The 22,348-nt window shown below is 39.3% G+C and overlaps 1 pseudogene; it reads right to left on the bottom strand.

Annotated features, from left to right (window-relative positions):
• Positions 1-7,042: 7,042 nt before the first annotated feature.
• Positions 7,043-21,543, bottom strand: LOC148112843 (uncharacterized; annotated as a pseudogene).
• Between the last annotated feature and the right edge of the window lie 805 nt (positions 21,544-22,348).

Genomic DNA, 22,348 nt, shown 5'->3' with positions numbered 1-22,348 from the left:
AATTTATGGTAAAGTTGATGGGAAGGAGGACAAAGTTGGTGCAGCAAAATGCGGTAGATTGTAAGAATGATCACTTGATCTAACAATGTAATTTTAAGAGCAGTTAACACTGATTGGGTAGATGCAGGGGCGACATTATAATATAAATTTAATTATATTTAAATGGTACTTTAAATTATTGTATTTTATCCCGATTTTATTTTAGATCGTATTTTATTCTAATTGTATTTTAATTGCGAGTTATTCCAATCTTACTTAATTTGTTTTACCAAACCTTTGTAATGATTTGTCTTTGTAATTCTGCACTTGATATGGCCCAAAGGGCTAATCAATAAATAAAATTGAATTGAATTGACGTAGAGATGGATTTGTATGATGGCCAATGGGACATTGGGTTTGGAGAGCGGAAGAGGAGGGGGTTGGAAGGAGGAGCCAGTTTGGCTGCAACTTGAATCAGGAATGTCGGTTTTTTCTGTTTTTAAATAAAAGTGATTCATTAGAGACTTTGCGCTGAAAATGAAGTTTATTTAAGATAGCACCGAAACCTGACACTGATGGATGGATACAAATTGTTCAAAAGAAACAGATCTACAAAAAGAGGAGGTGGAGTTGCACTATATGTAAAAGATCACTACATACTGTATCTACAGAAATGCACATGATCAAAGATAAAACCCCTCCAGAATGTATATGAGTCAATATAAAAGGGGGGGAAAGTGGCATTGCCATAGGTGTATATTACAACCAATCAGAAGAAATAGATGAACTCTTTGCCAACCAATTAACAAATGTATGTAGGAAGCATACCACAGTAGTAATGGGAGACTTTAATTATTCAGATATGAATTGGGAGACCAACTCTACAGTGAGTGGAGATCAAACAGATTCCTAACCAATTTAGCAACAACTTTATCATCCAAAAGATAGAAAAGGGAACTAGAAGTAAAGCTACACTGGACCTAATTCTTACTAATAGAGAAGAAGTGATAGAGGGAGTAGAAGTTGCCGGAACTTTGGGTGAAAGTGACCACATCATACTGGAATTCAATATAATGTAAACACAAGCAATAGAAAATAATCCAACCGGTGTCTTAAACTTTAAAAGAACTGATTTTAACAAACTCAGAGATAGCCTAGGAAAGATTCCATGGATGAAAATCCTAAAGGGGAAAACAACCCAAGAAGCATGGGAATTCTGAAAAATGTGATCATAAAAGCCCAGTCCAGCACAGTACCACTGAAAGAAAAAAACAAGAAATTATAGAAGAAACAGCATGACTGCACAAAGATCTCTCTGACAAACTGAAAGACAAAAAGGACAAGCACAAAAAATGGAAAGAGGGACACATAACTAAGATTGATTATCAGCAGATAGCCAGAACATGCAAAGATGAAGTCAGGAAAGCAAAGGCTCAGAATGAACTAAGGCTTGCTACAGAAATCAAAGATAATTTTAAAAAAGTTTCTTTCAATATATTAATAACAAGGAAAAAGTCAAAAAAAAACAATAGGTCCACTAAAGAGAGAAGACGGCAAGGAAGTAACTAGCAGTATGGAGAAAGCAAAAGGAAATTATAGCCCAACATACTAAAAAAACTACTATAAAAGACAAACTAGAAATAAAAATTAAAATAAGCAAGAAAATGGTAAGAGAATACCTATCTGACTTTGACAAATATAAATCACCAGGTCCTGACAGATTACATTCCAGGGTTCTGAAGGAGCTGGCAGATGTTACCTCAGAACCATTGTACCATAACTTTCAAAAATCCTGGAGTGTCGGGAAAGTACCTGAGGGGCTGATGTGGTTCCCATCTTCAAGAAAGGGGGAAAAACAGACCCAGGAAACTACAGACCAATCAGTCTAATATCAATAGCTGGGAAGATCCTGGAAAAGATAATAATAATAATAATAATAATAATAATAATAATAATAATAATAATAATAATAATAACAATAATAATAATAAAACAGATCTGTGAACATTTAGAAACAAAGAAGGTATAACTAGTAGCTGGCATGGGTTTGTTAAAAACAGATCATGCCAAACCAATCTAATTTCATTCTTTGATAAAGTCATTAAATTTGTAGACCAGTGAAATGCTGTGGACATAGTATACTTAGATTTCAATAAGGCATTTGACAAAGTAGACCACAATCTACTTCTTGGTAAACTAGAAAATATGGAATAGACAATATCACCACCAGATGGATTTATAGCTGGCTGACAAACCATACTCTATGAGTAGTCCTTAATGGTACTACATCCACATGGAGAGAAGTAAGCACTGAGGTACCACAAGGCTCCATCTTAGGTCCAGTACTCTTCATATCTTCACAAATGACTTAGATGAGGGAATAGAAGGGGAATTTATCAAATTTGCAGATGACGCTAAGCTGGTAGGAATAGCCAACATCCCAGAAGAGAAGCTCAGGATCCAAAAAGATCTTGACAGACTTGAACAATGGGCCCTATCGAACAACATGAAATTTAATGTGGAGGAAAACAAAGTTTTACATTTAGGCAGGAAAAACCAAAGTAAGTACAGATTAGGCAAGACTTGGCTCAAAAACAGTAACAATGAGAGGGACCTTGAAACAGAGGCGTAGAATCAAGATCATGTGAAATATCAGTGCCATTTTATAAAACCCTAGTAAGATCACACCTTGAATACTACAACCAATTTTGGTCACCACACTACAAAAAAGATGTTGAGACATTGGAAAAAGTTCAGAGAAGAGCAACTAAGATGATCAAAGGCCTGGAAACTAAACCATATGAATAACAGCTGCAGGTTTGGGATTTGGCTAGTCTAAAGAAAAGAAGAATTAGGGGTGACATGATAGCAGTATTCCAGTATTTGTGGGGCTGCTACAAGGAAGAGGGAGTCAAATTATTCTTCAAAGCACCAGAGGCAGGTTAAGAAACAATCTAAAAAAAAAAAAACTAATCAAAGAGAGAAGCAACCTGGAATTAAGAAGAAACTTCCTAACAGTGAGGACAATTAACCAGTGGAACAGCTTGCCTTCAGAAATTGTGGGTGCTCTATCACTGGAGTTTTAAAAAAGAGTCTAGACAGTCATTTATCTGGAATGGTATAGGTTCTCCTGCTTGAGCAGGGGACTGGGATAGAAGGCCTCCAAGGTCCCTTCCAGCTCTATTCTATTCTAAACTGGAGGAGATGGTTGAGCAGATAGGTAGGCTTTCTGACCCATGAGGGCTTTAAAAGTGATGACTAGCATCCTGACATACAACTGGATCCTAACTAGTCAACAATGCTATTTCCACAGTAGTGATGCATGGATGAACTGCAGTACAATCCTAACTACTTAGCAGAAACACATTGTAGTAGTCCAGCTGCAAGATCTCAAGGTCACAAGTAATTGTGAGGAAAGCCCCTTGAGCCAGGAAAGGATGCCCAGATTCTAACTGAACAAAGACCTCCTAGTCCCATTGTACATTTTATATGATGGTTATAAGCAACTTATGGGCCATAGGTTGCCTGAAGCACATATTGAACTCATTAATACAATCAATTAATCCAAAATAACTTATACAAAATAGTGGAACGATTCAAACATATTAGATTTTATTTTATTTATTTATTTTATTTATTTTAAATTTCTATACCGCCCTTCTCCCTGAGGACTCAGGGCGGTATACAGCCAAAATTTAAAAACATGCAATACAAATATTAAAAAACAATTAAAAGATATATAAATTTGGCCCAATTAAAACTCACTACCAATTAAAACATTTAAAAATTTCTTCTTAAGACAGCCCGGCTTGCTTAAAAAAATGGGTTTTAAGGGCACGGCGGAAGGCACTGAGGTCTTGGATTCTCCTTATCTCTGGGGGCAGCTGATTCCAGAGGGTAGGTGCCCCCACAGAGAAGGCCCTCCCCCTGGGGGTCACCAGCCTGCACTGTTTGGCTGATGGCACCCCGAGGAGGCCCTCTCTGTGGGAGCGCACGGGTCAATGTCATAATACATATTTTTTTAGGAATAAGTGTAAAAATAAACAAAACACAAACAATTATCCCTTTACTGACCATCTCCCCTTGCATTGCAAGGGGATATATATTTCAGAGAACCATTTAAAAGAACAATTTCAAATTGTATTATTCATTTTTCATGCATGCTTTTCACTCAGTAACAAAGTCCAAAGCACTTGAACTTGGATGGTTATATTTGCAGCTTTGCCTTATAGATTATCCTTATGTGATAATATGTTTTCTTCCTATTGTTGAACCAAGAGGAAAGCATACCAATTTAAAATTACTGTCTGTACAGCCACATTTACCACACTTCTAGAATGGGACCATACCGTTTTGCTGTTTGCACATAGTGTAATGTGATTGTTTCAGGACAATGATTATCACAGCCCTGCTGTTCTTATCTCTTCTCTATCCAATGTTATTATCAGTGAGAAAAGTCATTCCATTACCATTGCTTTCCTGAACCTGACCTAGGACAGGGGTTCAATGAGTCTGAATCCCTTGCAAGTTTTGATGATTCAAGATTTGTTTTAATTGTACCAGGGTCAACTCATTAAATCAATTTATTTAATTGATTACTTATTTCCAATTATTGCTGCTACATTGAAAAACTTCTTGTCTCCGCTTTCATGAGGAGTTACATGCTGTTTGCCACAATATAATTCCTACATTTCACCACCACCCTGACATGGCCCAATTCCTCATTCACTAGCTGCACTCCCATCTCACCAAAGGGAGCCCCAAGCTGGAGCACCATGCTGCCCCTAACTTCTACTCCTCACAGAATTCCAGGTTGTTTAGATTGTCAGATCCAAATAACATATACTTGGAAGACAGGATGCACAAGAGAGGTGTCTTGAGCACCTTTTGCTATGAGATGTCAGAGCAAAAATGTCCATTCATCTCACTCAAGTTCTTTGGATGATTTAGACTCTACCAGACAGGTGGAAGCGTACAGCCCTACATTTAAAGTCCAGATTCTGAAGGCTTCCCCTCAATGTGCCCTAGAATATCCTCACAGGAGATCTTCTGCTAGCATAATACAGAAAACACTACTTTCATGCCAGAATACCTTAGCTCTACTTCAACCTGCTTCAGATAAGAACAGCAAATGGTTAGTGGGATGACTTCATTTTGCTGCAATCAGGACATGTTGCTGAATCCTGAAATAGCCAATGGCATTGGCTCTAAAGAAAGGATATGAACTTTGGAACTAGGGACATTTCTACATCCTCTCATAAAGAGTACAAAATATATCCTGCGAAGAGGTCTCATGAATCTCCATTTCAGCTCAGCCCTGATTTACGAAAATCTGCAATGTTCCTTTTACTCTCACCTTTATGTTTATTAATTGCATGCAGTATTCTGCTTACCTTTCTCTGTAGATCTTTCCTGAAGTTTGGAAAAAGAAATTACTTTCAGTCCCTTGGGTTGTTTCAGAAACTTAGTGAGCTGCTACTTCAGGTAGTGCTGGCAGTTAATAAGCTGCTTCCTTGGGGAACTGCTATGCATGTAGCTTAGCATCCATTAGGTTTATGGCAGACCTGCTTAGTGTAACTGCTGGCCTTCCTTCTCTCATCCCCCAAACTCTTGCTTATTTTTAAGGAAAATTATCTTGCTGAAGCTAAGGAAGGGTGAATTCTGTGGACTGTAGGGATGCTTCAAGCTTTCAATCTGTCGGTGTTTAGAAATGAATTAGCATTCCAAGTAGAAATTAGGACAGTTATGTTTAGTCTTTCATACTTCTCCAAACTTTGCAACAGAGTTCTTAGTTTAAAAAGATGTACTCAATGTCAGGTTTCGATGTCGTCTCAAATAAAATAAATTGCATTTCCAAACAAATAGTCTTTTGAAGAAATCTTTCATTTTATTAAGCATGACAACCTGTCCCCGATTGTGGCGTAGCCAACACTGACTTCCTGACCCCAAACCTTCCCTTTCTGTTCCCCAATTGTCTGCGTCTCATTGGCCCTCTTCCAAATCACTCTCCCCATATTTAGTACTTCAGCTCCCAGGAATGTCCCCCCTCCCATCTCATCTCCTAGGGGATATTATCTTCAGGGAGAATAAGTAGGTGAGAAGTCAAGCGTCCTCTTGCCAGCTGCCCCCTCTTCTCCTTCTTATGTCAGCACTAGAGTAAATGCAGGTTGAAGTGCTGACACTCAAATGTATAGATTATTTTAGGACAAAACATCACCAGATGTGGCAAACAAATATAAAATTAACAATGTCTACAGAGTACAAGGAAGATTCTTCCACAGATGGCATTTACCACCAGCTAGGATAGCGAAGATGTTCCCGAATAAATCCCCATTATGTTGGAAGTGCAATAAGAATTATGGAACATATTACCACCTTTGGTGGACATGCCCAGCAGTGAAGGAATTTTGGGCGAAAATCAAAAAATGGTTGGAGAAAATAATAGGAAAATTGGTGAAGGGAAAACCAGAGACATTCCTATTAGGGATATTTACAGAAAAATTTATGAATGATATACAATACTTGATACTACATATTTTAACAGCCGGTCGCATGGTTTCCAGAATTGGAAAAAAGAAATAATACCAACAGATGAAGAGTTAATAAAAAAAATCTTGGAATGTGCCGAGATGGACAGATTAGCAAAAGAACCTAAAGAAAAAGAGGATACAGAATATTACACGATTTCGCATAAATGGTACAAGTGGTTGGAGGAAAGGAAAAATGAGGAAGAAAAATAGGGGGGAAAGATAGAAATGTTAAAAACTAAAGCATTAGTTAAGTATTAGAATTAAGAATTTGTCATGAATGACGAGAAATATATTCTAAATAAAATGAAGGGGACAAGTAAATTGGAATAATATAAAGAGAAATAAGGGGAAATTGTGTATAACAAAGAAAGATCATCATGAAATTGCAGTAAAAAGAGTATTCATTAAATAATTAAATAAGCAACAAATTCCATTTCGGTGGGATGCTCCAACTGGTATAATCTTGAGGTATAAGGGAGAAAGATACCAATTAAATACTGTTGAGAAGGCGGAAGAATTTTATTCTAATGTCTTTAAAGAGAGTTCACCATCTCCACGTACATCCTCTGTGTTGGAGATAAAGGAGAGTGACAAGGAAAAGCAGCTTCAGCAAGAGATGGAAGAGCAGCCTAAGCAGCTGGAACCAGAGGTAGAAATGCAGGGAGCTACAGGAGGTTTTCTGGATGAGCCCCTGCTAGATCTTCCTTCGAAAATTGTGATTGAACCACCTAAGAGTACAAGAGAAGTGGCTTTGGACCTAGCCCGGATGTCTGAAGCTAAAGATCAGCGTATAACTCGAGCAATTTCTAAGCAACTCAAAGAAAAACAACAACAGGAAAGGCCCAAGCCACAGCAATATAAGAAAGGAGTCAAGAGCAATATACAAGAATCTGGAGCCATGGGAGGAGCAAAGCCGAAGACCACCGACTCGGAAAATCTTCAGCACGAGCTCTTGTCACTTCAAAAAAGTGTACATGACGATTAAGTTTTTATCTTGGAACGTGAATGGATTAAACTCACCACAGAAAAGGAAGAAATTATTTACATACTTGAGACAATTTAACAATGATATAATTTGTTTACAAGAAACTCATGTTAGAACACAAGATCAAAAATATTTGATAAATTCAAGATTAGGAACACATTTTATAGCCTCAAATCTGGAAAAAAAGAACGGTGTGGTTATTTATATAAATAAAAGACTGTCAGCTAAAATTATAGAAGCAGATGAAGGTGGTAGGTTTATAGCAATTGAACTGCACACAGCAAGTGGTTTAATTCTAGTGATTGGAATTTATGCTCCTAATCAACAACAGGATAATTTTTATAAAATCTTGCATTCTAAAATATTGCAATGGGATTATAGATGTATTTTAATTATGGGAGATTGGAATGGAGTAATTGATTCTAAAATAGATAAAAAGAGTTCGGCGAAGTCAAGGATTAGACTACCACAGACTTTTTTTGATATGAAAGAAGATTTGGAATTAAAAGATATCTGGAGAATACATAACCCAAAAGAATTGGACTTTACTTTTTTTTCAGATAGACACAGATCCTTCTCTAGGATTGATTTTATTTTACTATCAGCTGATTTACTTGTAAAAACAAAAAGAACAAAGATTTTTCCAAGGACTTTAACTGACCATAGCCCGGTATGGATAGAAATTGAGATGGGAAAGAGTAAGAGAAGATCATGGAGATTAAATGAAAATCTGTTTAGATATGAAAAAAATATAATAGAACTTAAAAAGCAGATGAAAGAATTTTTTGAAATGAACTTGAATAAGGGTACCCCTATTGAAATCGTGTGGGATGCGAGTAAAGCGTATATGAGAGGGGTACTCATTCATATGAACAGTAAACACAAACTGAATCGACAAAAGAAAAGATCCGAAATCGAAGCAGAAATAAAGAATAAAGAACAGTTACTTATAAAAAACCCAACAGATGAAAGAATACGAGGAGCTATAAAACTTCTGAAAGATCAATTTCAAATGCTTATGGCGGAGCAAACAGCAACAAATTGACAATTTGCGAAACACAACACATTTTGCAACGCTAATAAACCGGGCAGATGGTTGGCTTATACACTAAGGAAGAAGCAGAGTACACAGATTATTTAGAGTATTGATACTGGAGGGAAGGAAATTTCTCAACAAAAATTAATTAAAGAAGTTTTTGTAGATTATTATACTAAATTATATGCCAAAGATGATACACACAGTGGACTTATAGAGAAATATCTAGAAAATAAAAGAGTCACAAAAACTACCAGTCAACAAAAGGAGAAAATGAATTATCCTATAACAGTTGAGGAGATTATTGCTGCAATTAAACAATTGAAAACTGCTAAAGCTCCTGGGACGGATGGCTTAACTGCAGTGTACTATAAAACTTTACAAGCAGAAATGACTGAACATCTTAAAGAGTTATTTTGTAGCATACAACGAGGGGGTAAAATACCCCCATCATGGAAAACAGCTTATATTTCATTGATACCGAAAGAGCAAATAGGTCCTAAAAAACCTGAGAATTTTAGACCAATATCTCTACTGAACAATGACTACAAAATATTTGCAAAAGTATTAGCCAACAGGTTGATGCCAGTTATTCAAGAGATGATTCATTGTGACCAAGCGGGATTTATAGAAGGCAGCTATATGAAGGATAATGTAAGGCAAGTTATAGATTTACTGGAATATCTTGAATAGAATAAACAGATCCCTGCAGTGCTGGTCTTCTTGGATGAGGAGAAGGCCTTTGATAGAGTGGACTGGAATTTTCTACTAAAGACTTTAAAAAAGATGGACTTTGGGGATCAATTTATACAGGCGGTTTCAGCAATCTATCAAGAACAAAAGGCACAGATTATTATTAATGGAAGTTTGACAATAGACTTTAATATTGAAAAAGGAACAAGACAAGGTTGTCCGTTATCCCCATTGTTATTTATTTTAACATTAGAAGTCTTATTGAATACAATACGGGACTCGAGCACCTTGAAAGGAATAGTGATAAGGCAAGAGGATTACAGAATAAGGGCATTTGCAGATGATCTGGTTGTTACCCTAACACAGCCGATGGAATCAATAATCCAGATGAAAGACATTATAGATCAATATGGTACAGTATCAGGATTTAGATTGAACCAGAAAAAAACTAAGATGATAGTTAAAAATATGACACAAGATCGAAAACAGGAACTTGAAAGTAAGGCAGGTTTTGAGATAGTACCAAAGGTTAAATATCTAGGAGTTCAGGTTGCAGAATCAAATATGAAACTGTTTCAAAATAATTATGAGGTGTTGTGGCGTGAGGTACAGAAAGACATGGAGACTTGGAAAAAACTGCAGCTGTCTTTACTTGGAAGAATAGCAGCAGTTAAGACGAACATTTTGCCAAGATTTCTTTTCTTGTTTCAAATGATTCCGGTGCTTAAAAGTGATAAACAATTGAGAGAATGGCAAAGAGGACTGAATACGTTTGTCTGGAACGAGAAAAAGCCGAGAGTTAAACTGAAAATTATGCAAGATGTTCCAGAAAGGGGAGGCCTTAAACTTCCAAACCTACAATTATATTATGAAGCAGCAGCTTTGATGCAAGCAAGTGACTGGTTTGGAAGGAAAAAGACTGGATTATTGAATATAGAAAGTTTTGACCTTGAATTTGGTTGGCATGCCTACTTATTTTATGAGAACAAAGTGAATAAAGTATTCAAAAGCCACATACTTAGAGATTCTTTGATGAGAGTTTGGAAGAAGCACCGACTCAAGTGGGATTACAAAATACTGTTATGGCTGGATCTTGGTCATATCATGTGGAATACAAATATAATGTCACTCGGGGGGGGGTTATATAAAGAAGTTCTTTTTGCAGATGCCGGCAGATGGCAATTGAAGACTTTAGAAACGCTGTTGGAAGAAGGGATTAATTTAACTTGGTTACAGTATAATCAACTTCAACTGAGATGGAAAGAGGACCAAAAAACTGGTATAATGATGCATGAGGAAGAACTGGTTAGACATATAAAAGAGAAAGGTCCAATGCATATTAAAAGGGTTTATAATGTTTTGTTAGAAAGAGATTCAGAAACTGAATTGGTTAAAGATTGCATGATAAAGTGGGCACAAAATTTTGCAGAACCAGTGATGTTGGAAACATGGGAAAAAATATGGGTTCAGAATGTTAAATTTACACAGTCGCAGAATTTGAGGGAAAATTTTTATAAAATGTTTTATAGATGGCATTTAGATCCTAAGAAATTGTCGTGCATGTACCCTAATGTTCAACCAAAATGCTGGAGATGTGATTGCCCAGATGCCACATATTGTGGTGGACTTGTAAGAAAGTGAAGGCTTTTTGGATAAAAATCTGGTGGGTTATGCAGAATGTTTTGAAGAAAAAAATTCAGTTTTCTCCACAATTGTTTTTGTTGGGTATAGTTAAGGGTTTTACATTGGGTGAAACAAAGTTGATATTGTACATGATAACAGCAGCGAGATTACTGATAGGACAATATTGGAAAAATGAATCTATGCCTACTATTGAAGAATGGACTTTGAAGATGGCCAGTTTTGCAGAGATGGCGAAGATTTCAGCATATTTAAAAGATCGCTCACAAGAGACTTATGTATGGGAGTGGAAAAACTGGATAGATTATGTGCAGAATAAATATCAAACTAGGAAATATCAGATAGCTTTTAACTGAAAGTATTATATAGGAATAGAATAATAGAATTTTGTGAAGATGTGAAAAATATACATGGGGTGGAGGGGTTCAAGTTTTATAAAATGTGATTTTGATTTGGATTAAATTTTGCGGAAGTCCAGGGGGGAGGGGAGGGTTGGGGGGGATTAGGGAGGGTTGAGGGGGGAAATTGGGGAGAAAATGTAATTGTAAAACTTTTTCAATAAAAAAAAAAAGAGTATTCATATATATGTTGTATGTCTTGCATTGTTGGTTTATGTTATAATAAATAATAAATTAAAAAAAATTAAAAAAATCACCGGAATAAAATTTAAAACAATAACAATAGTTATTTTATAGCTGCATTACAATTATATCTAGAATAGCTTAGTTATTTTTTGAAGTGGAATATGGAGTCCTCTGCAGTGGTGAAATGCAGTCAGTTCTATCTGGCTCAGGCAAACTGGTAGTGCAGGTGGCGGGAGGCTCTGCCCACCAGCCCGGACATCATCATGTCCCATTTTTTATGCTTTGCGCATGCACAGAAGGTCCTGTGCAAGCTCAGAGGTGTCGCGCATGCGCTCCCATTTGCAAACCAGTAGCAAAGGTAAGTGGATTTCACCCCTAGTCCTATGTTCCAGTCCTCACTCAACAAGAGAGTTTATTGGATGATTTAGAACCAGTTATGTTTTCTCAGCATCATATTATCCCAGTGATATTGTGATGGTGGTAATAAAACATGGCTGACAAAGAGATCTGCACATAACAGCCTCAGATTTATTATATATATGTTTTATCTTTCTTCCAAGATGGATATTTTATCCCGAGGAGGCAATACACAGGAAGCAAGTCCATTTATCATTCCTAGAGCCTTGTGAGATGAGGTTGATCAGGTTATTCTTTCCAACCACTCAAAGCTAAGGTATACAGGATGTTAAATGCAGGGTTCCATGGAGCATGTAACTCTTTTTGTAAAAAGCAGTTGAAGGCAGAAGGGAAACCAACTAAATTCTTACGGCATTTCCAGATCCCTGCACAAATGGATAGACGCGTTCCTGTCAAACAGGGAAGAAGTAGTCAAAATAGGGAGCGCCCTATCAAATCTGGCACCAGTTAACAGCGGTGTTCCCCAAGGCAGCGTTCTAGGACCCACACTCTTTCTGCTTTACATCAACGACCTATGCAATCATATTAAAAGCAGCTGCGCCCTCTTCGCTGATGGTGTAAAATTATTTAACACCACTGACAATGCTGCTGCCCTACAAAGTGATCTTGACCATGTGTCAGAATGGTCGCGCATTTGGCAACTCCAAATCTCAACTAATAAATGCTCTGTCCTACACATTGGCAATAAAAATCAGAACACCAAATACAAGTTGGGCGAAAACAACCTCGTAGACCACTCTCACTCTGTCAAGGAACTAGAAGTACTCATCTCAAATGATCTAAGCCCCAAATCTCACTGTAACAGCATTGCCAAAAGGCATTAAGAATTGTTAACCTAATTTTGCGAAGCTTCTTCTCCAGTAACATTGTATTGCTAACTAGGGCATACAAAACCTTTGCCAGACCAATTTTTGAATACAGCTAATCTGCCTGGAATCCACACTGTATATCAGACATTAATATGATTGAGGTATTTCACGAGAAGAGTACTCCATTCCTCTACTCACAATAGAATCCCTTATGGCACCAGGCTTGAAATTTTGGGCTTGGACAATCTGGAACTGCGCTGCCTGCAGTCTGATCTAAGCATAGTACACAAAATTGTCTGCTACAATGTCTTACCTGTCAATGACTTCTTCAGCTTCAACTGCAATAATACATGGGCAACCAATCGATACAAACTCAAGGTAAACCGCTCCAAACTCGATTGCAGAAAATATGACTTCAGCAACAGAGTGTTCAACACCTGGAATGCTCTACCCAACTCCATTGTTACATCCTCAAACCCTCACAGCTTCAACCTTAAACTGTCTACCGTGGACCTCATCCCATTCCTAAGAGATCCGTAAAGGGGACGTGCATAACTGCACCAGCATGCCTACCGTTCCTGTCCTATTGTCCCTATTTATTTGTATTCATTTCTTTTGTTCATATCCATGTTTATATTTATACCTGATATCTTGTACATGTTTGACAAACTAATAAATAAATAAAATAAACATCAGTTGAAGGCAGAAGGGAGATCAATATCATTTTCCCCTTTCTTCCAATGTTGCAGCCCCAACAAGAATCTTTCCTCAAAGCTGTAGAACAAAACTACATTTAAAATCCAGTAGGTAAGCTGTTATCTGAAACAAAAGGATAAGCTTAAAAACAAATAAAGCCAATTTGTTTAATTTGGATCCAGTTAAGCTTAGCTTTATGCCCATTGAAATCAATAAGGCCAAAACATGACTATGTTCCTATCTAACCAAGACAGTGATACAAGGGAATCATATTAAAAAGTTCTGGTTAGGAGAGGTATTATATACTTCTCTTCCTAGAAGATTCTATATTTTCAAGATTACAAAAAAGACATACAATTTGGGCTTAAATGACTACAATAACTATTTTATTAATTACTAAGAATAACTTTTTTTAATGGCTGGGTTTATATAATTCCCCAACAAGTTTGGTATAATAGTTAAAGCACCAAGCTAAACCAGGAGGCTGAATTCTAGTACTGCATTAGGCATGAATGAAATCACAATCTGTGTTGGCAGGGGGGCAGAGGTCGACCCCGAGGCCCCTTGTATGTGGGGTGCCACAAGGGTCGGTCCTCTCACCCCTTCTGTTCAACATTTATGTGAAGCCGCTGAGTGAGATCATCCATGGTTTCGGGGTGAAGTACCACCAGTACGCTGATGACACACAGCTGTACATCTCCACCCCGGACTACCCCAATGATGCCCTTGAAGTGATGTCCCGGTGCCTGAAGGCTGTACGGAACTGGATGGGGAAAAACAGACTCAGGCTCAACCCATCCAAGACCGAGTGGCTGTGGTTTCCGACATCCCAATATAGTCAGTTGGTGCCATCACTGACTATTGGGGGCGAGTCGTTGGCCCCCACGAAGAAGGTTCGCAACTTGGGTGTCCTCCTGGACTCACAGCTGTCTTTAGAAGGGCATTTGACGGCTGTGGCCAGGAGGGCATTTCATCAGGTTTGCCTAATTCGCCAGTTGCGTCCCTTTCTGGATCGGGACTCGTTAAATACGGTCACTCATGCCGTCGTCACTTCCCGTCTGGACTACTGCAATGCTCTCTACATGGGGCTCCCCTTGAGGAGCACCCGGAGGCTCCAGCTGGTCCAGAATGTGGCTGTGCGGGTGCTTATGGGAGCGACATGGCGCTCCCATGTGACCCCCTTCCTGCGCGAGCTGCACTGGCTCCCGGTGGTCTTCCGGGTGCACTTCAAGGTTTTGGTTACCACCTTTAGAGCGCTCCATGGCCTAGGACCGGGGTATCTACGAGACTGCCTTCTGCCACCGGTAGTCTCTCACTGACCAGTATGCTCCCATAGAGAGGGGCTTCTTAGGGTGCTGTCGGTCAAACAGTGTTAACTGGCGGCCCCCAGGGGGAGAGCCTTCTCTGTGGGAGCACCTGCCATCTGGAACGAGCTCCCCCCGGAGATACAGAGGATCACAGACCTGCGCGCTTTCCGCCGTGCCCTCAAAACATTCCTATTCCAGCAGGCTGGCCTGGCCTAACCTCTTTTTTAAACTGTTTTAAATTTTTTAAATTTTAAATTTGTCTTATAAATTTGGGGTGTTTTAAATTTTTGCTTTCTGGGCCAAATTATTTAATTGTATTTTAATGGTTTTTTAACATTTGTATTGTATATTATATGTATTTTATCTTTTGGCTGTTCACCGCCCTGCGTCCTTCGGGAGTAGGGCGGTATACAAATTCAATAAATAATAATAATAATAATAATAATAATAATAATAATAATAATAATAATAATAATAATAGCAACAACAACAACAACAACAACAACAACAACAACAACAACATTTTATAATAACAGAACATTTTGACTCTACAAAAAACCACCTTACTCGGAACAGTTTACATCCTCTTACGATACCTTAACAGTTCCTAGGTCCTTGGTTAGGACTCGAGCTGCTGAGCTATTAACCAGCCTCAAATCTCACTAAATCTCACTAAAGATTTAATAATAATAATAATAATAATAATAATAATAATAATAATAATAATAATAATGAAAGCTGGCTGGGCAACTTTGAGCAAGTCACTCTCTCTCAGTTCAAGATATCAGGCTTGGTTGACAAGCTGGTTGGTCACTTCCTGTCACAAACCTGTCACAATTAATAGATCAACATTTGGTTGACCTGAACAGTGGACTCTATGTGGAACACTAGGAAGAAAAAAATTATTAAAATGGAATCCTTTGTTTATAATGCTCTAACACAGGGGTGTAGAACTCGATTTCATTGAGGGTCACATCAGGTTTGGTGTTTTACCTCCGGGGGCCGGGGTAGGCATGGCTGGTGTGAGCATGGCCAACTTGACATCACTCGTGTCGGGTAGGGGTGGGTTCTAAATTTTTTTACTACCGGTTCTGTGGGCGTGGATTGATGGTCATGTGACAGTGGGTGTGGCTTGATGGTCATGTGACTGGGTAGGCATGGCCAATTCAATGTCACTCATATCAAGGAGTGCCTCGCCTGGCCCCTCTCCTCCTAGCCATTTCTTATCACACCCAGCCTCAACATATCTACAGTTCCGTAAAAATGTTGTTCACCTTTTTCAACTTTATTATCTACATACTATAGATGCACTTTCATGGACCACTGAAAGGAGGAAATGGCTCACATACTTTGCTCAAGAGTGTGATAGGCAACAGGCTTTTAAGGGGCTGCCAGAAAGAAGGGGGAGGGGCAATGTATTTTCCAAAGCACCAGAAGGCAAAACAAGAAGCAATGGATGGAAACTGAACAAAGAGAGAAGCAATCTAAAACTAAGGAGAAACTTCCTGACCGTGTGAACCAATATAGGTGCAGAATTATTTCAGTCATAATTTCACATATAAAATACCCATTTGTGTAATACAAAGTACATATTGTTCAAAACAGTCATTAGTATTATGGCTGATGTTTGACAGCAAGCCTAAAAGTCAAAGATTACAAGAGTGCTTCTTTCTCTGTATGTATACAAAACATCACATACCAGGAATAGCGTATTAAGATGGACTTATGCAGTGGTGGGTTTCAAAATTTTATACTACTGATTCTGAGGATGTGGCTTGGTGGGCGTGGCGGGCATGACAGGGAAAGTATACCACAAAATTCCCCATTTCCTCCCCACTCCAGTGGAAGGTTACTTCAAAATAACCTTCAAAATTACTACAAGGACCTCTGGTGGCTCAACAGACTAATTAACATTCACTTACATCTGCTGCCTGCAATTACTACAAGTTCAAATCTCACCAGGCTCAAGGTTGACTCAGCCTTCCATCCTTTCTAAGGTAGGTAAAATGAGGACCCAGATTATGGGGGCAATAAACTGACTTTGTATAAATATACAAAAGAATGAAGGCTATTGCTTAATGCATTGTAAGCCGCCCTGAGTCTCTGGAGAAGGGCGGCATATAAATCAAATTTTTAAAAAATCCCCATTCCCTCCCCACCCCACTAACCTGCTCTGGGAAGGAATCAAACTCCCCCCTCTTCATTTCCCCAAATAAAATATTACTCATAACAAAAGCAAGGAAAAATCAAGCTGCTAACAAGGAACCTGCCTGATACTCATTCCACATTCCTGCCAGCTGCATAAAGGAAACTTTGTAAGAAGAAAACAGCTACCAGTGCTTAGAGATAATAGAAAATGGAAGCCAGAAGTTCTGCTCCATTTACAAGCAGGCAGAAAACTCATTCAAGACAGGATATTTCACAATGGAAATCGCCCAAACCTTTTTAGAAACACAAAGCCCAAAACTTCAAAAACATAGAACCAAAGAAGAATCCCTCTGCTTATCCAGTTTGTTGTTCAGCTGACCCAGAAACGAACTGCTGAATGTCACTTCGCTTCTGCAAGCAAAAACCTCTTTCCAGCAGCTGCTTCTTAGCTTGTCAATTTAAAGTGATGGTGTCTCTCCCCCCCCCCCCCGCTGAGAAGGAGTTCTGCTTTTTTCCTTCTAGCTGATCAGTTGGAAGGCTTCTTGGTTCTCAATTTAAAGTGATGGTGTCTTGTTTTTTTCTTCTCTTCTTTGTCAAGTGAGCCCTGATCATTTCCTTCTAGCCAATCAGCTGGGAGCCGGGAGGCAGCGAATAGATTGGGGGCGGGGCCAGGCAGAGGTGGTATTTAACTACTCAAAATTTCCACTACCAGTTCACAAGAACTGGGGAGAACCGGTAGCAAGCCACCACTGGTGTCGGGGGCACCTGTGGTGGCCCAAACACTCTGCCAGTGAAAATGGGCTCCTGAGCTCCATTTTTGGCTGTGACGGCCTCCTGCAACCCTCTGCCAGTGAAAATCCTCCCAAGGGCCCTCCTAAGCTCTGTTTTCACTGGCAGAGGGTTGCAGGAGGCTGTGACAGGAGTGGAGCTCAGGAGCCCATTTTTGCTGGCAGAGGCACTGTGGGCCTGTCCTTTCCTGTTTCCAGGGCAGCCCTGCAGGCCAGATCAAAACATCCCATGGGCCACATCTGGCCCCTGGGCCTTGAGTTTGACACCCCTGCTCTAACAACACCTGAGAACAAATAGTTGGCAAATAAGTTCCTTTTCTCCCCAGAGTGCTCTTCTATCATCAGAATCATAGGAGGATTTCATTAGGGTGGGGGGGAGTCCTAATGACCAGGAGAAGGAAGAGGACAATTACTTTTTTTTAATTAATGCTTTCTTCTTGACAGTTTTTTTCAGATAAGACTATAGTACTTCCATATCTCTAGGCATAACTAGTGACAGCTTTCCAGGCATGCTGTCTATTCTGACGCAATATGCTGCAGACATGTGCAGGATGTTTCAAATAAGCAATAGATAGGCTTCTTTGTCAGAGTTCACCTTTTTTATTCTGAATAGTCCTACCTGACATTTAACAAAATTCATGTACAGGAAATGTCTTTTCTGAAAATGCTTAGTTTCCTTCCAGAAATCTATAATGCAACCAAGACATAGGGCAATGGTGTATTGTCTTGGAAGGTTAGAGAGTCAGATTTAGTGTGTATGAGCCACATATGCTATAGGGTGCTATTTAATAGCACATTGTTTTATGGCACAACAGAACAAACCGTATCTAACAGAGGTGGGTTCTACTTACCTTTACTACTGGTTCGCAACGGGGCCACGTGCACGCATGCGCAGAAGCTACTGCGCATGCACTGAAGCTTCCTGATGATGTCAGGGTTGGTGAGTGGAGCCTCCCGCCGGTTTTACTATCAGTTTTATAGAACCAGTCCGAACCGGGGCAACCCACCACTGGTACCTAATATACACTTTCCATTTTCAATTTTTTTACTTCCTGTTACAGATCTGAAGAGAAACAGGGATATGATAACAACCAAACTCATTTTGCTCAGTTATCCACCTAATTAAGTACTAACTAGCCAAACTAAAAGTTTATGGTGAAAACTAAGACTATTAAAAAGCTTAATTGTTCTAGAATTATAAGGACAAGATGATATTAATTTTTAAAATATCCTCTTTGTATTGAAGCAAATGCATTTATTTATAATAATAAATGAATTATAAAACAGCTTGACTTACAAATATGTAGAGGAACTCTAAAGCATTATTTTTAGAATGTGATAATTTTGTTAAATGCAAATATAAAATGTATAGGTTTATGTCACTCTTTTTGTTTCCATTCCAATAGCAATCTCTTAATTTAGCCTGTGCACTCACAACAATTTTCCATACAACAGTTAATCTCTCCTGGCTGCTAAAGCTTGGAGATATAAGACTTTTAAAAGCAAGAGATAGTTATTAAAAGCTCAATATATTAGTTGCTTGACAAACCCAAACAAATGAACATAACATAATTTCACTGGCAAAATTACCTGGAATGTAGCAGGTTGGACTGTTCCAGCAAAAGACCAACTCTTTTTTTGACTATATATCACAATTTGACATCCTCTTCTTACAGGAAACCTGGGCCTCCGCAGAGATACAGTTAGATGGTTATTGGGCTAACTCTATCCTGGCTGTCCCAAGTAAGGCGGGTGGGAAAGCTAAAGGGGTTATTGTGACATTAGTTAATACATCCCTGCAATTTAAATGTTATCACTGCCACCTTTTCAGCCATGGGTTGTGACTACCTTACTCTTAATTAAACAGGTGGAGATTTTGCTTTTTAATATCTATATTCCTCCACTTAATAAGAATAATTTGATCAACAAGATTTGGGATGACATAGAAGATTTTATCCTTGGCTGCTCAAACAAATACCCCACAGCAGCAATAATTATTGGGGGGGGGCGATTTTAACACTAGGATGGGCCCAAATGATGAAGCATTATTTAATCAATTTAAGATCCATTATGATGAGAATGTATCGGGAGAACCCCTGCATTCCAGACAATTTAAAGACCCTAAAGCAAATCGGGCAGGTTTGTGTGTAAAACGGATGACTGTACATTTGGATCTTTGTATCCTTAATGGTTCCACATGGGGCGACTACCCAACATAATATACTTATCGAGGAACAGGAAGAAAATCCACAGTTGATTACTGGATAATATCATACGACCTCCAGAAGTTCTTACAGAAGATGGAGGTAGACTCATGACTGGAAAACTATCATAATACAGTAATCCTTACTCTTACATTACACCAGAAATTTTTAAGGGCTGGCTCAATCTACCTACCCAGGTTAGAGAGCCAAAATACCCAGGTAAAAATTAAATGGACCGAGCAAAATGCAAAGGATGTTACTAAATGGATGTTAGTTCCAGAAACCATAGAATGAAGTACATCTCTACTAAAAAATAAGTTTGAAGGATCATACCTATAGGGGTTTGAAATCATAATTTCAAATTTGAAATCAGTTCTCACTAACAGAACACTAGATCACTCCAAAAGGCCGGTTTTAAAAAATAAAAAATGGTTTGATAGAGATTGCGTGCAACTGAAAAGGATATATAACAGGGAGTACAGAAAAAGTAAAAACGCCCCTTCTGAGGATCATACTCAGTACTTAAAGCAGTTGAAGGCACAAATAAGACCCTCCCAAAAGAAAAGAAAAGTGTATCTTGGCATAGATTAATTGCATTAGTCAAGACAAAAAATAAATCCCTTTTCTGGTAAACCACTGGAGGCTTGGGAAAATCCCCCCTACCCCCAACTAGTGAGGTACTGATTCATGCTTGGAAATGTGATTTATTTCTAGGATCTTACCCAATAACTCCAACACAGGATGCAGTGAATCAATTCTCTTTATTAATCAATGTTTCATTTACAGGTATGTGGCTGGAAGTGACCTCTGGATGCCTGGACCATGTCTTAAGTACCTGGGAGGCGGAGCTGAGGTAAGGAGGGGTCAGGGGAGGATCTAGGTGGATATGGTGTTAACCCTTATCATACCTGGGGATGGGCAATGGTGGGGATTTATACACAACAAATCCCCCTCTAAATGCCCAACAGTTGGACCTGCTTGTGTGTTTTGCACCCGCACCTCTAATTTGTTTATTTGGTAGAGGTTTGGTCAGGATGTCTGCGGCTTGCTCGGCGGTCTCACAATGTACAGCCTTAATAAAACTAATGTTCGTTAATTCTCTGACATGCTTGTGCTTAATGTCTATGTGTCTGGACCTTTGGCCTACTGCTTCTGCCGTGGATATGTCTATGGCTGCCTTATTGTCCTCATATATTACTATCGGGTAGGCTGGTTCGGTCCAGATGCTGGTAAGCAGGTCGTCAAACCATGTCAGGTTGTTAGCTGCTTTGGAGAGACAGATGTATTCCGCCTCGGCTGTGGAAGTGGCTACCAGGTTTTGTTTCCTGGTGTACCAATGTACTGGGCAGCCGTTGATGAGAAACACGTAGCCGGATGTACTCTTTCTACTTTTTGTGTCCCCTGCCCAGTCAGCGTCGGCACAGTAGGTTAGGATGGGTTCTTTGGACATCTCTGGCTCTAGGTTCAGGTATGCGTCCATGCTGTGTTTTAGATACCTGAGCACACGTTTCACACCCTCCCAGTGGTACATCTTTGGATTACTGACATGTCTGGATAGCAGGTTGACTGCCAGGAGGATGTCTGGCCTAGTCCAATTAGCTATATACAGTAGTGACCCAACAACAGACCTATAGAGGGTATTGTCCTTGAAAGTCTCACTTTCCTCGTTCATGTGTTTCAGGAAGTCAATGTGTATGGGCGTATCGCATGGCTTGGCTTCCTTCATGTTGCATTTAATTAACAGGTCCAATATTTTCTCCCTTTGGGAGATCCTGAATCCCTTCTGAGTTCTATCAATCTGGACACCCAGGTATTTGTTCACCTTTCCCAGAGTCTTTAGGGCAAAATGTTTCCCCAACTGATTGGCAAACTTGTCACAATTTTGTTTATGCTAACCACAGTACAAAATGTCATCCACGTAGATGTGTACGTACTCTATGGATGTGCCCTCCCTCTTGGTGAAAAAGCATAGGTCGGCGGAGGTGGCTGTGAACCCCATGTCCTTGAGGATCTTTGCTAGGCACTCATACCACCTCTTACTGGACTGTTTCAGCCCATACAGACTTTTGTTCAGTAACCACGTGTCCTCCCCTTGTGTCTTTCTCCCCGGGGGTGCCCTGACAAAGATCTCTTTATCTAGCTTCGCGTGGAGGTAGGCTTTCTGCACGTCGAACTGGTAGACTTCTAGTCCTAGGATTGTGGCTACTATCAGAGCACTTTTTACACTCTCTGTCCTGACCGTGGGTGAGTATATATCTGTGTAGTCCTCTGGGTACCTTTGAGCAAACCCTTGTGCTACTAGCCTAGCTTTGTACAGTTTTTTATTGTCCTCTAGTTCTTTGATTTTGAAAACCCATTTAGTCCCGATGGCTACCTTGTTCTCTGGTACTCTGGATGGGGTATACATGTTTAACTCTTTCAGGCTGTTCATCTCCTTATCTATGGCCTCCTCCCATCTGGCCCTTTCCTCTCATGGTAACCTAAGAATGTCCTCGTAGGAGTTGGGTGTTGTGGTGCCTGTGTATATTGAA

This window comes from Pantherophis guttatus, chromosome 7 (assembly GCF_059756535.1).
Source record: "Pantherophis guttatus breed Tessera chromosome 7, ASM5975653v1, whole genome shotgun sequence".
In the NCBI taxonomy this organism is placed as follows: domain Eukaryota; kingdom Metazoa; phylum Chordata; class Lepidosauria; order Squamata; family Colubridae; genus Pantherophis; species Pantherophis guttatus.
This window is presented reverse-complemented; position numbering and strand designations above follow the sequence as displayed.